General features: G+C 32.5%; 1 pseudogene; it reads right to left on the bottom strand.

Moving 5' to 3' along the window:
- Window positions 1-149: 149 nt before the first annotated feature.
- LOC146886145 (zinc finger BED domain-containing protein RICESLEEPER 2-like) lies at window positions 150-13,963 on the bottom strand (annotated as a pseudogene).
- Between the last annotated feature and the right edge of the window lie 1,305 nt (window positions 13,964-15,268).

Below are 15,268 nucleotides of genomic sequence, written 5' to 3'. Positions count from 1 at the left end.
TTTGGACATTCTACTTTGGTTCAACAACCGAAGCATATCCGAACGTAGTAAAAAAGGGTGATTTTTTGGCTTCGGTTATGAACTGAGCCTAAACTTCTAGAACCAAAGCCTAATCCTTGTCTTCTCATTATTTTGAGTTTTCTCTCCTATCAATACATTAGAATCCATTCACTGTTTTGTTCTTCCTCATCATCATCAACCTTTGTTTTCTCCACCATTTTCCCACCACCATACACAATAAAGGCACAAGATCCATCATCTTCATCTTTGCATTGAGAACTCAGCTTACACCTAAAAAATCCCAATCCAACTAAAAATCCCAATCTGCAAAAATGAGGAAACCCAAAAATTCCAATATGCAAACATTAGGACAACTAGAAATCTCAATCAAGGCCCACGTGGGTTACCTTCACTGTTGTGGAGTTGCAACAAAAAACATAGACTGAATGAAAAAATGCATGAAAACTCACTCATTGTTAACTCGATGTTGGGCAACGAAGATGACTCGGGTTCGACGGGTTGGGTGGAGGTGCTTAAGAACTAAGAAGGAAGAAGGAAGGGTGGAGGAGTGGTGGAAGAGGGAGGAAAGCAACTTTTGTAGGGACAAAATAATTGGCGCGAGTTTAAAATTTTTCAAAAAATAACCTAAGCATATGTTTATGCTTGGTTATTTGTAAAACTGAAGCCTATTCGGTTGTAAAAATAACTGAAGCCTAAACCTCCTGCCCAAAACTTAAATAAAAAAATACTAGTTGCATGTTTGAATTTAATGAGAACTTTTAGGCTTCGATTCTAGACGATAACATGGTGATGGAGATAAGCAAGGACGATGGAGAAGTTGGAGGAACCCATGGATGTAAGGTGATGGATGTTCTCATCTCCTCCCTGTTTGTCTCACATTTCTCATTCAGATAACCCGTTATCCATCCACATTTAACCGGATCCGAAATGACCTGAATCCACTTACTCCAAAAAGTTAAATAGTCAGATATGAATTTCAAATATTAAATTTGAATTGTGTTCGATTGGTCTTGTTGGACCCAAATCCGGCCCAACCCAATCGTTGCTCAGTCCTAGTTGCTACATATTTGGTTGGGAGAAAAGAGAAAATGCAACATAACACTTCATCTGACAAACTGATTATTCTATCGATCACTATTTGGAACACATGTAGTGCAAACAATAATAATGTACTATGGTAAATGGAATGCATTTAAGGTTTCAAATGGGGATAATGCTTCAGCTTCTTCAAAGAATCACGTGTACCCATTGACGCCCACTAACACATTCAAGTTCATTTATCAAGAAGATACATACACTACAAGAAAACTATCAAATAACGACCAATTTTATGTCAAAAAAAATTATGTTTGGAAACTAATTTAGTAACCAATTTCCTAATTAAAAAACTAATTTAGAGACAAATTCTTTTGGTAGCAAAAACCTAGGTAGCTAATGTTAGTGACCGATTTCGAAACCAATTCATAATAGAAACTATTTTAGTTATCAATTTAGATACCAATTATAATCTTTTGAAACTATTTTAGTTACCAATAGTTGAAGTTAATAAATTGGTATCTAAATTGGTTCTTATAGTAACTAATTATTTTTTGTTACTAATATTGGTCATAATCAAAGATTTTTTTGTAGTGATATGGATCCCACATGAAATCAAGCCAAGTTTATCCATGATAAGTTGAACAATATTTTTTAACCCAAATCAACTAAACTAAAATTAAACTAAAAAAGTCAAAATATGAATATGAGAATATGAAAATTTTCAAACTCTTATTCATGAAATTTGTAATTCTTTAATTTTAAATAATCTAATTACTTAGGTGCATTCAAATTTGTATAACATTTGCATTTAATTCATCTATGTGCATTATATATATATATATATATATATTTTTTTTTTTTTAAGATAATTACTTTTATTATATTTGCCTATCCCTTTTATCGTAGGTTTTATAAAAACTAACACTACAAGAAATATTGTTATTATCTAGGCCAATATTTCGTAGGTAATGAGCATTTTTCGTAGATAATTTGAATTTATCTACGAATTACTTACGAAGTAAATTTCATAGGTATACGCTGGTAGTTAACTTTATCTACGAAAATGTATTTCGTAGGTAACTTACCTATGCCCGTTATCTACGAAACTTTTCGTAGGTAAGTTATCTATGAAAACCTGAGTAGATGCCTTACCTACGAAATATTTCGTAGGTAATTTACCTACGCAGATTTTTATAAATAATTTACCAACGCAAGTTTCGTACATAACAATCACTATTTAAATTGTTAAAAGTCAATTGGGAGACGATTTGGATAAGTTTTACCTTAACTATTATTCTTGGCTATTCACAAAACAACACTAAAGTTGTTATAGTAAAGTCGTATTAATATGATAACATAGTTGTTTATGCGATCAAATTAATAATACTTTACTATAACAATTTTAATATTGCTTTGTAAGTATTTAAGAATAATATTTAGCGTAAAATTAACCCAAGCCGTCTTCCAACAAACTTGGAATTGACTTTTAATAACTTAATTGTTATATAACCTACATTAAAATAGTTAGACAAATACAATAAAATTAATTATCTTAAATCTACCTAAGTAATGCACCTACAAGGAACTCGAAATTTTAATTTCTTTCAAAATTATTCATTAAATTTCAAATTCTCTAAAATAATAATTACTTTTCAAAAATACCTTATCTTAACATACTTTTATAACATTTATATATATATATATATATATATATATATAATAATAATAATAATAATATAAAAAATCCAACCACACTATTTACAAGTTTACTATGCCTTTCCAAACAGGACTTATTGTTATTGATTCGATGATCCCCATAGGACGGGGCCAACGAGAATTAATTATTGGGGATAGTGAAATAGGTAGAACAGCAGTAGCCACAGATACAATTCTCAATCAACAGGGACAAAATGTAATATGTGTTTATGTAGCTGTTGGTAGAAAAGCATCTTCTGTGGCTTAAGTGGTGACTACCTTACAAGAAAGAGGAGCAATGGAATACACTATTGTAGTAGCTGAAACAACGGATTCTCCAACTACATTACAATACGTCGCGCCTTATACAGGAGCAGCTCTGGCTGAATATTTTATGTACCGTGAACGTCACACTTTAATCATTTATGACGATCTCTCCAAACAAGCACATGTTTATCGACAAATGTCTTTTCTATTACGAAGACCACCAGGTCGCGAAGCTTATCTAGGGGATGTTTTTTATTTACATTCGCGTCTTTTGGAAAGAGCCGCTAAATTAAGTTCTCAGTTAGGCGAAGGAAGTATGACTGCTTTACCAATAGTTGAAACTCAATCGGGAGATGTTTCAGCTTATATTCTTACGAATGTAATTTCCATATCATGTATCAAATATCTTCCACTCATTCTATCCATCTTCCATTCAGTAATGTTTACAATAAGTATTTAATTTTTAGGGTTACAAGAACTTCCACAATGTATTTTTTTAATAAGAAATATCATTATTTATTTTTATTAAGATTCTCTTATTTTAGTTTTGTACCACACCTAGCCAGCTTAGCCTGATTATAGCCGTAAAATCCGTCTACATAGACCCCAAAGACATAAATAATCACTATGTATGAACGATCAACAGTACCCGGCCTAAGTCGTTAAAGGGTAACCGGCCTAAGTCGCTAACTTAGGATAATTAAGCAAGAACTTGACAAATTCAGAGCACTACCAGCAAGGTCCCTAAGGGCCCACGATAATCGAACTAAGGGGCCTGGCCTAAGATCCAGGCCCACCTACGGCCCAAACAAGGGCCCAGCCCATGACGTTGCTAAACATAATTAATAATCTATAAATATGTATGGAACCTAGTAATTAAAGGTACGCATTCATTACTCCCTTAATTACGATATTTGACTTTCTCAGAGTTTTTGAGCATCAGAGTCTCTTCCGCAGGTAACCCCTCTCGGGTCCAAACCGGTCCAAACCGAGACAGCCACATATGACATATACCAGCCGGGAGGAAGCCTACTGAGAAGATTGCGGATTGGGGTAAGGTAACGCTTGTGTCTGATATATCTTATTTGTTGTCCACATAAACAAGTTTTATGTCAAAGATTTTTTCATTACTCAAAATATGTTTTTTTGGAATGAAATAGTTTATTATAATGAACTAACATTACACAAGACGATCATATATAATAAAATTAATGTTCATTCATTACATTTAAAAGGATTAAAATAAAAATAAACTAAATATTAACAAATGAAAAACATAAATACTTAATATAATATTCTAAATAGCATAAATAAAATCTTTAATTAGAAAAAATGTTGGTATATACTTAAATTTAATAAAATACAAAGAGTTATGTTTTTAAAAGAATGAAAAAAAAGTTAAAATTAATCTTTCTTGTTAATTTGATTTTCCATTTGAATTTAAATAATTTCTAAAAGAATGAACAAAAAATAAAATAATCTTTTATAATTATAACAATTATTAGCCAACAGTAAATATAATTATATTTTTATTATGAATTTTAAATATATATAAAATAAACATATATTTTACAAATTATAAATTAACATAGAACAAAGATTACCATAGCAGACTAAATTCATGATTAAAATGTATATTTGTGTATATAAAGTAAATTGCACATAGAGATCAATATATTTAAAAGCAAACTTCAAAGGAAAGAATCAAATTGGGTAAACAATGTGGCCAACTTCATCAGAAATAAAAACAATTAAACATGAACCAAACCACCAAATGAAAACATCCTTAATGAAATGCTCCAAATTGGGTTGAGTCTTGATCGGAGTGACAGCTCTTTTATCATTCAAGCATATTAACCACTTTGTTTAGCATCAAAGGATATTATCATATCCTTCGCTAATGTTGCATTTTCCATAATATATTTGGAAATTCAAACTCCCAATAATTTCTGGTATTATTTACAAGACATGTTGTGAGATGGAATGAGATGCCACTGTAGACACCTTCTGAAAAAGGGCAATCATCAATACAAGGTGGACTCCAAAAATTATCCTGTTAACATGGTAACAAAATAAAATTAATGCAAAATATGTGAATAAAATATAAAGAAATTTATAATTTAACAAACTCTGTTGATGGAAAGGTTTCGGAGCTTGGCACAATATTGCTTCACCATTTCAAACATTTGTTAGAATTAATATGGTAGGATTAAATAATAATAAATAATAATAATAATAATAATTATTATTAACTTTAAAAGCTGAGTCTTTAATGATTCCCTCCGAAAACCTACAAGAGTTGCATCACAGAAAACATCAAAACCAAACCAGTTTTTCTATTTAGGGTTTAGAGGCTTTCAATAGGCTAATGTTTTTTCAATGTTTTTATTAAATGGATAAAAGCTCAATTTCCCATAAAATTTGACAGCAAACAACCAATGGCGGTTCAAGAACTTGGAAGTCTAAAACAAACTTGGAAGTCTAAAACAAATTTAAGTACGAAACTTTTCATTAAAAATTTATTTTTTTAAACTTTTTTATACAAAATTATTTATTAAATTATTGAAATTAATTTTATTTAATATTTTTTTCAATAGATAATAAAATTAATTTATTAAATTTTTTATATATTTTTAATCATTATTACTAATTACTTTTCTTTATCTATTGTTGCTTTCACGTATCGAGACATAGATGTTAAACTTAAGGATCTTAAGAAATTTGTGGTGCAGGAACATATTAACGATTTCTAGAACGATTTGCGGTAGGCCACACTTTTTAGTAGCAGGATATCCATTGATGATCCCCACTATGATGTGAATATAAGGATGTTTTTGATGGCCGTCTGCTGGATGATGAAGAGATTGAGGCGCTGAAGACTTCGTACGATCGTAAACAACTAATGTCGGCCCTCTTGCTGGAGATGAAGAAGCCGTGAATGAAGAATAAGAAGTTGCCAATGAGTAAGCGTTTATGTCTATGTTGATAATGTCTTGTTTAGCCTGTGATAGGCTTGTAATTGGTCTCTTAGAAACAATGTTAAAAGTTTCTGTAACGATGACTTCTAAATGGTATGTGATAATTGGAGTTTATGCTACAACTTCTTATGAATACACAAGCTTTTATTTTGGATATCTTGAGTGAATTTTTTGTTCTGCTTACTCCATGTTTGTTCATCATGACGAAGCACTTCGCGTAATAGTCATGAAATAGACTATATATGCTCACCTAGGACCGCTTACTTAAGTAAGCGATAGGGAACTTATGATAAGTTCTTGTTCGGCCAAGATCATATACCTGAGTAGGGGTGAGCGGTGGTCGGGTTGGACCGGGTTTGGGTTCAATATGTCAATCGAGTATAACCCAAATTTAATATTTTAAAATCCAATCCGACCATTTTAGTTGTTGGGTTATTTGGATATGGATAATATCGGTTATGGTTAAATACGATCGGATTGTTTGGATTTAATTTTAATTTGAATAAATAAATAAAAATTATTGAATTTAAATAAATATATTGACTGAATTTATAAAATTTAATAGTTTTTGTAAGTATATCAACCATTGATAGAATAACGAATCCGTAGTTACAAAAGAAAGAACATACATGCTTGGATCCAACCCTACACATCCTCGCTTGGTTATGGCACATATATACCCTTACCTATTAATTGAGATGAAAACTACATAGCTCATTTGTAAGTCCTCTTTTGATATTTGCAACCACAAACAGTGCCTCTCAATCTGGAAAACATCAATGATAAGAAATTATCACATGCATAGTCAATAAGAGAAGATAGAACATACTACCTTAGTGATTCTAATTATGACAAGCATTCCAAATGTGTGATATACTTACTAATAATCTACAAACATCAAACTTAAATACCAATTCTTAATAGCTTAATTTAATGCACTTTCTTCCTAGAACATAATAGGTTTCCACTTGGTACAATGTAACAGAGAAACATTCAAATACAACTGATAATATTTTAATATATTTCGTGACTTGTTCTATAGAAGGCCAATGGACCTTCATTATCTAAATCGTTTCAATTTTTCTAAAACTAATATTAACATAAAAAAATATGAATAATATAAGTTATTTAATTAAAGATAGACATGTTAGTTGTTAGTTGTGGTCCTTTCCAAAAACTAATTAATTAAATTGTATGAAGACATCATTATTATTACAAAACATATGGGAAAATTAAAAACTCCATAACTACTATTAATTACAAATAGAAATCAAACAATCATTCCAGCCTCAAAATTAAAAAATCCATAACTATACTATTAATTAGAAGATAGAATATGATACCTTAGTGAATGTAATTATGACAGGGACTCTAGATATTTCACATTCCAGCCTCATACTTCATCAATATTTAGAGTTTTGCTGCCAATTCCAAAACCTAAAAAGCATCTAATTATCATATTTCCAAAACTTTTAGAGTTTTCTTCACTAGCAATGTTATTTCTTAGAGCAGTTAAGAGTCTCAACATTGGTTGTTGTGAGATGATGAACCAACTTCGCTTCCATCCATTGTGTTACCGTTAAATTATGAAATTAATTGAAACAAAATATTATTAATATACACAAAACATAATTACAAAGGAAGTTTAGAAAACAAATAAATGAAACTTGTACTTGTGAAAACCTTCTCAGAAAGCTCAAACTCTTCATTGACATTTGAGTTATAGTGGTCCTCAACCAATTTTTAGCACAGATAAGTGCCTCAACCATTGGTGGATTTAAAGAGTTTCTAAAAGTATCCAAAACTCTACCTCCAATACTAAATGCACTCTCAGAGGAAACTGTAGAAATAGGGGTGGCCAACACATCTCTAACCATTCTTGATAGAATGGGACACTGTGAAGAGTTTATTTTCTACCAAAAAAAATATTAAGTTGGTCATTACCATCAACAACATATTCATTTAAATACCTCTCTAACTCATTCTTTCTATCTATGGTGTCCTTTTCTCTCAAATGCTTCTTAAAGGCATCAGCCCTTACCATATATACAGGAATTTTAGGAATGGTTGATGCATCAGATTGATGTTCAAGTGGTTGCTCAGGTCTTTGTTGTTCATCATGAAGTGATTTGTACCAATCATACATTTTCTTCAAACTGTCTTTTACACAGTTAGTTAATTCAACAGCTTTGTTTGAATTATGTTTGTACATTTCTTGAAAATTCCAAATGACATACTCAAACTTGTATCGAGGATAAAAAATGACACTAAAATATAACAAGTGATTGATGTTGTCAACATTACCCCAATATTTGGGATACTTCAACATCATGTCACAACTAGTAGGTGTTAATATACTATTCAGATTCATGGTTGTCTTGTCAAGTGCAAAATGAATAGTAGCCATTTGGTGAGATGCAATGTGTATACTCACATGCAATGATGTTAAGAAAGATTTAGTGGCTTCATAGCATATTTTAGAAACTTCACAAAATCTTGGGCATGTTTCCAATCACTAGAGTCTTCATTGGCAAGCTTTTCAAATGCAACTTGAAATTTGATTGTTGCATCTAACATCATATATGTGGAATTCCACCTTGTGGGAACATCAAGACACAACAATTTCTTGCATTCAATTTTTGAAAACTCTATGCACTCTCTAAACTTAGCCAATCTTTGTGGTGAAGACCTTGCAAATCTTACAACATTCCTAATACTTGTGATTGAATTGTGCAACTCTTTTAGGCCATCACTCACAACTAAGTTTAGTACATGAGCACAACAACTCATATAGAAAAATTGTCCATCCATTACTAATCCACCTATATTCTTCATCATTGTTTTTAAATATGTAACAGCTACATCATTAGATGATGCATTATCAACATTGAGTGTCGACACATTCCTAATTCCCCAATGGTTTCCTTCAACTTTCCTTCCAATGGTTTCCCCTTTATGATTAGGTATGACTGAAAAACTGATTATCCTTTTTGATACCTCCAATCATTGTCTATGAAATGTGTAGTGAGTGTTAGGTAGCCCAAGTTCTGAATTGATGTCCAACAATCAATAGTGAGTGCTACTCTAACACAATTTGACTTAAAGAACTCCTTTAACCTAACTTTTTCATCCATATACAACTGAAAACAATCTCTAGCTATGGTGAATCTTGATGGGACAACAAACAAAGGTTGTAATTGTCTACACAATATCTTAAAACCCTCACCCTCCACCACCTTGAATGATTGTTCATCCACAATAACAAACATAACAATTGCCTTTCGACAAACTTCAACATTATACTTTTGGGGTGTTGCAAGGAGACTATTATTGCCACTAGTTTTAAAGGTGAGAGTTGTTTGGTTGGGGTAATTAATGGCAGCAAATAGATATTTAGGACACAACCTTTTAAGGTGATTAAGAAGGTTAGATGTTCCATGTATCTTTGGATCACATCTAAATCGCTTACCACAATGATTACATGTTGCAACTAAATTTGTAGATTCAAGAGATCTTGTGAAGTGGTCCCAAACAACAGAGGTTGTTTTCTTACCACTAGCATTTGGTTTTCTCATTTTTGTATTTTGGGAATGAGGAACATCATGTTCCTCTCCTATAGCTCCTATAGGTTCAGTTGTAGGGTTTGGTGGGTCAGATTGTTGTGAACTTGGAGGCAATTATTGGCTATGTCTCTCCATTACAACTATAAAGAAAAAAATCATAATCAATAACTACCAATCATATATGTGTAATTTATTTTAAAAGACACATATCAATTAGCAAAATAAAAAAAACCACAAAAGTAACATGCTCTTTTTATTCAGAAAAAAAAAATTGTATTCAATCATAAGAAAGATAATAAAAAAATATTTGATATTATAAAGGAAACGAAAAAAACTATTTAAAAACAGTAACACATAACATTAAAACTTCTTAAAATACATAATAACATCACATTAATTCCTAAAAATATTATTATTAAATATATCTAAACTTTCTTTTAAAATTGTATACTTTTCAAATGATATTATCATGCAAGCTATAATTTATTAACTAGAGATTTAAACTTTCTTAAATAAATAACTCTTAACATTATATTATCATTCAAGCTATAATTTATTAAATATGATCTAAACTTTCTTAAAACCATAAACTCTTCATGGTAATAGTTATAATTTTTTAAAATTTTACAAAAGATTTTAGCTTTAAAATAGAATTTTAGGATTAAAGTAATAATATAGTTGTTTAAAATAGAATTTTAAGATTGAAGTAATAATATAGTTGAAGAAAAGGGTGAGATTGATACTGTGAAATAACTGAAATGATGGACACAATTGAGGAAATGCAGAGTGCATACTAACAATATTATAGAATTGCAAGATATGAAAATGGGGAAATGAATGAAAGCAATATATAATTTACTAACCTGAAACCCTCAGCTTTTCCAAATGTTGCAATTTTATAGAGCAAGCCAAAAGCAAAACACCCACCAAACCAAGCCAACAAACATGGGTTCTTTCTTCACTATGTGAAATAGGAAATAAAAAAGTTACTTTTTTTGAACGTGAAATGGGAACCATGAGTAAATAAGGGGCAGGGTTGTGGTATGTGGTAGGTGTAGGTTCAGTAAAGGTGCATCAATAGTGTGCAGTAACGTGAGGATGGTTTGTGGTAACGTGAGACACAATGCAATAAATGAGTCAGTTGTAGAATTGGATTGGGTTTTTTACTTTTAACATAGGAGTATAACATATTTAATGGTCCGGTCGGGTATCTTTTAAAAAATAAATCTATACCCGAACCCGACCATATATATCCGTTGAACCCATTTTTTTTATCCATTTTAATCCATATCCATTAAAATCTGACCCATGTCCAATTTTATTTTTCAATTTTTTCGGTTTCCGTCGGTCTCTCACATTTTGCTCACCCCTATACTTGAGTAGTTAGCATAAACCTTGTAAAAATTTCTTATTCAATCAAGATTGTCTGCTTAAGTTGTCGACAATGACCTTATGATGGAATTTGTTCAACTAGGACTGCCTACTTAAGTAGGCGGTAGGAAACTTATGATAGAATTTGGTCAACCAGAACCACTAAGTGGCAAGGAACTTATAATATAAATTTGTTCTACAAGACCGTCTACTTAAGTAGGCGGCAAGGAACTTACGATATAATTTGTTCAACCAAGACCACCAAGTGACAGGAAACTTATAATAAAATTTTGTTGAACTAGAACTGTCTACTTAAGTAGGCGGCAAGGAACTAATGATATAATTTGTCCAACCAAGACCACTAAGTGGTAGGGAACTTATAATAATTTTTTGTTCAACCAAGACCGTCTACTTAAGTAGGAGTCAAGGAACTCATGATAGGATTTGTTCTACCAAGACCAGTAAGTGGCAGGAAAATTATAATAATTTTTTGTTCAACCAGGATCGTCTACCTAAGTAGGCAACATGGAATGCATAATAAATTTTTGTTCAACTAGGATCGTCTACCTAAGTAGGTGGCATGGAACTCGCAGAGAAATTTGCATGCAATCTTTCAAATAAAGAAGAAACACTTATTTTATTGATAAACGGTGCCTCGTTAAAAACTCCTCGACCAAAACCCATCTTAGGGACAAAGACTAGGTGAGGAAAAAGAGTACACCTAGGGTTACATTTAGCCACTTGTCTTTACAACCCAATCATGAGGTGTTTCAACTAAAATGGAATTTTAAATGGGATATATTCCATGTGTTTGGTATTGGCTTTCCAGATAACTGCTCCAAACTATAAGCTCCACTTTTGACATCTTCCTGAATTTTGTATGGTCCTTCCCAATTGGAAGAAAACTTTCATTCCTTCTTTCTTGCATTGTTGGCCATCTGCCATACGAAGTCTCCTTCCAAAAATACTCGTGGATGAAGTTTGGAGTTATATTTTCTTATCGCCCTTTGCTTAGCCGTCATGTTTCTGATTTGTGTTTTTTTCTCGTAATTCCGTTAGTAGATCTAGGCTCGTGCTAAGACTTTCCTGATTGAGTTTCTCATCATAATATCTTCGCTGCAGTGAGGGTTCTCCGATTTCAACCAGTATTATAACTTCTATGTCGTATACCAAGTTGAATGGGGATTCATGTGTGGAGGACTGGAGAATGCATCTCTATGCCTACAAGACTTCCAGTAGTTCTTCTGGCCACCTTCCTTTTGATGAATCAAATCTCTTTCCTCAGTTCTACCAAGATCACCTTGTTGGCGGCTTCACCTTGTTAGTTGGATTGGGGATGTTTGACAAAGCTGGTAACATGTTTTATTCCCAAACCGAAATAAAACTTTTCCAGTTCCTTATCAATGAATTGTCGATCATCGTCTATAATGATGGTATGCAGCACCCCGAGCGGTATATGATGCTTTTCTAGATGAATTGGTGTACCTGTTGCATTGTGATTGTAGCTAATGGTTGGGCTTCAATCTATTTCGTAAAGTAATTGATTCCTACTCTAAGGAACTTGACTTGCCCTTTTCTAGGAGTAAATGGTCCCAATATATCCATTCTCCACTTGGCAAAAGGCCAAGGGGAGTAAATATAATGCACCTCCTCTTGTTTAACGTGGATGAAGTTTCGTGTTTTGGACAGGATATGCATTTACTAACAAAATCATGACAATCTCCTTCCATGGTCAGCCAAAAGTATCCAACATGCAGAATTCTAGTAGTCATTCTCCATGATCTGGAATGGTAACCGAAAACCCATTCAGGAATCTCCTTCATTATATAATCTACTTGCTCATTCGTGGTGCATTTTAGTAACGGCTAGTTGTGACCTCGTTTGTATATCTTTTCTCCCATTAGTGTGTATCGTGTTGCCTTTCTTACCCATCCCCTATCCCTAGGGTTTGATATGTTCCCAGTCTTCATATGTTGTATGTATGGCTCCATCCAAGTCCTTCCGTTGTTGTCTATGTTCATGCAAGTGTTGCCCGTTGAGGGTGTTGTTAACGTTTGCTAGAGTAGCAACCTATATTTCCCTTTTTTTCTTCATGTTGGCTAAGTTGTATAAGGCGTCAACTCTAACCTTATCACTCATTGGGACGTGTTGTATCAATATTTCGTCGAAGCTGGTATCTATGACTTCTTGGACCAGATGATAGTATTAGAGCAGCATAGGGTCCTTTATTTGGTATTCGTTGTTCAAATGGCCTACCGTAAGTCTAGAGCCAGCTCTGCATATATACGTCGTGCTCTGACCTTTCTAGCCAATATTAACCCGATCAAGATGACTTCGTATTCTTCTTGGTTGTTTGATGTTTTAAAGGCGAAGTGCAACGACTTCTCGACCAATATTTGGTTGGGGCCTTTTAACACGATGTCAGCTCCAACTCTCTTGGGTTGGAAGATCCATCAACATGCAAGGTCCACCAATCTTCCCCCTGGGCACGTACTTCATGCAAGTCACTAGCAAAATCGATCAAGCACTAGGCTTTGACGGGTCCGCATGGCTCATATCGTATGTTGAATTCTGACAATTTTGACAAAATCGGACGAAAATATCTTAACTCATTAAATATAATTTTTAATTCCAATAAAAATTAACAGACACTAATAATAATTTAATTAAATTTTACTCTGTAACATAAACTTATAACTAATTTAATAGAAATATATTAATACCAAATATTTTTTGAAGTATTTTTTTTTATTTTAAATATAATTTTATAATTAATTTAATAAATGTATATTAATATTGAAAAAATATAGAGATTTTTTTTTTAAATCTAATTTTATAATTAATTTAATAGAGAAATAATAGTACTAAAAAAAATAATATAATAATATGAATGTTTTACCTGCTTAACCGAGAGCCGACACTGCCAACAACGTTCAAGGGAACTACTTCTTTATCAATATTAACTCTAAGAAAACTAGGCAATCGTTTATATCGGTTTATATCCTCGAACCCACCAAATACATTCTCCATTTTCATGTTCTCAACTTTGGGACATGCGGAAAGAATTATATGATGTTTACTATCTAAAATCTTAATACTGTCAAGATGCAGGACACTTAAATATAGGAAAACCAGCAGAAGAAGAGAATGTTAATGTCAGCCCGTACAATTTCATCAGAACCCTAAGAGTTTTAAAGCAAAGTAAGTCACATGACATATCAATTAAAGAACAAAATTGAGGACAAAGATCAAGATATTGAACACTGCATGCGAACACAAAAGCTCTAACAATGACTTTATCTGATTATCATCAATCATTTATTGAAAAGGAAAACTCCTGAGACAGAATTTTTGGATGGTTGTTCCAAATTCCGGAGAGGATGAATGTCCACGTGCAAAGAAAAAGTCAAGCTATAATGATTTATTCCGGTTGCAAAAGGGATAGTCGAAGTCAAGAACAGGAACTGAGCGCCAGATAAGTTTCCACCTCTTACAAAGAATGCTTGGTTTAGAGAATGCAACACAACACTTCATCTGGAAAACTGCTTATTCAGTCATGGTTTAGAAGCTATGGTGATGAACACATGTAGTGCAATAAAAATAATCTATTAGGAAGGATAAATGGAATGAGTTTTATATGTCCGTCACTCAAATTCCAAGAATGGATAATGCTTCCGCTTCCTTAGAGAATCATGGGATAATGAATCTCTTATCTTACCACCCATTGACTTTTCATTCCCTTGTCATTGGGAACTAAACCTCATCACTCCCTAACAACAATTACGTTTTTAATTACTTATTATGCACATGAAAAAATGGAACAATCTCTTCCCCAGAATGTTGTCAACAATAAAAGTGATGTATTTTTTAATAGCTAATTATTATTTAATTTTTCCACAAGATTCAAGTGATAATGTTTGATTTTTCCATTATAATCGTGAACTTTTTTTTCTCCTTTTATATTTGTGGTTATAGGCCTAATGGCTGCTATCACTAATATGACATGGCTGAACTATCAAGCATCAATCAAGCATCAGGCTTCTTAAAGCTAAGATTTGGGGGTAGTGATAGATCCACTTACCGATCTGATCACTAATAGGCCTAATGGCCGATTTGATAACTCATAAGATAATGGTTGGTTCATTTGTTTAAGCTTGTATATGACTGACAATGATAAACGAATTTGAAGACCCAAAGAGGCAGAGAGTAAAAGGTCATAATGAGACAGTTTCAAGAAGAGAGAAGAAAAGGCCAAAAAGAAAGTGATTGAAAGGGTGACGAGATATGAACATAGGACAAATCCATTGAATGATTATGGCCGATCAATCTTAATTC

Source organism: Vigna unguiculata, chromosome 5, assembly GCF_037176805.1.
Source record: "Vigna unguiculata cultivar grain cowpea cultivar isolate G323 ecotype 2 chromosome 5, ASM3717680v1, whole genome shotgun sequence".
In the NCBI taxonomy this organism is placed as follows: domain Eukaryota; kingdom Viridiplantae; phylum Streptophyta; class Magnoliopsida; order Fabales; family Fabaceae; genus Vigna; species Vigna unguiculata.
This window is presented reverse-complemented; position numbering and strand designations above follow the sequence as displayed.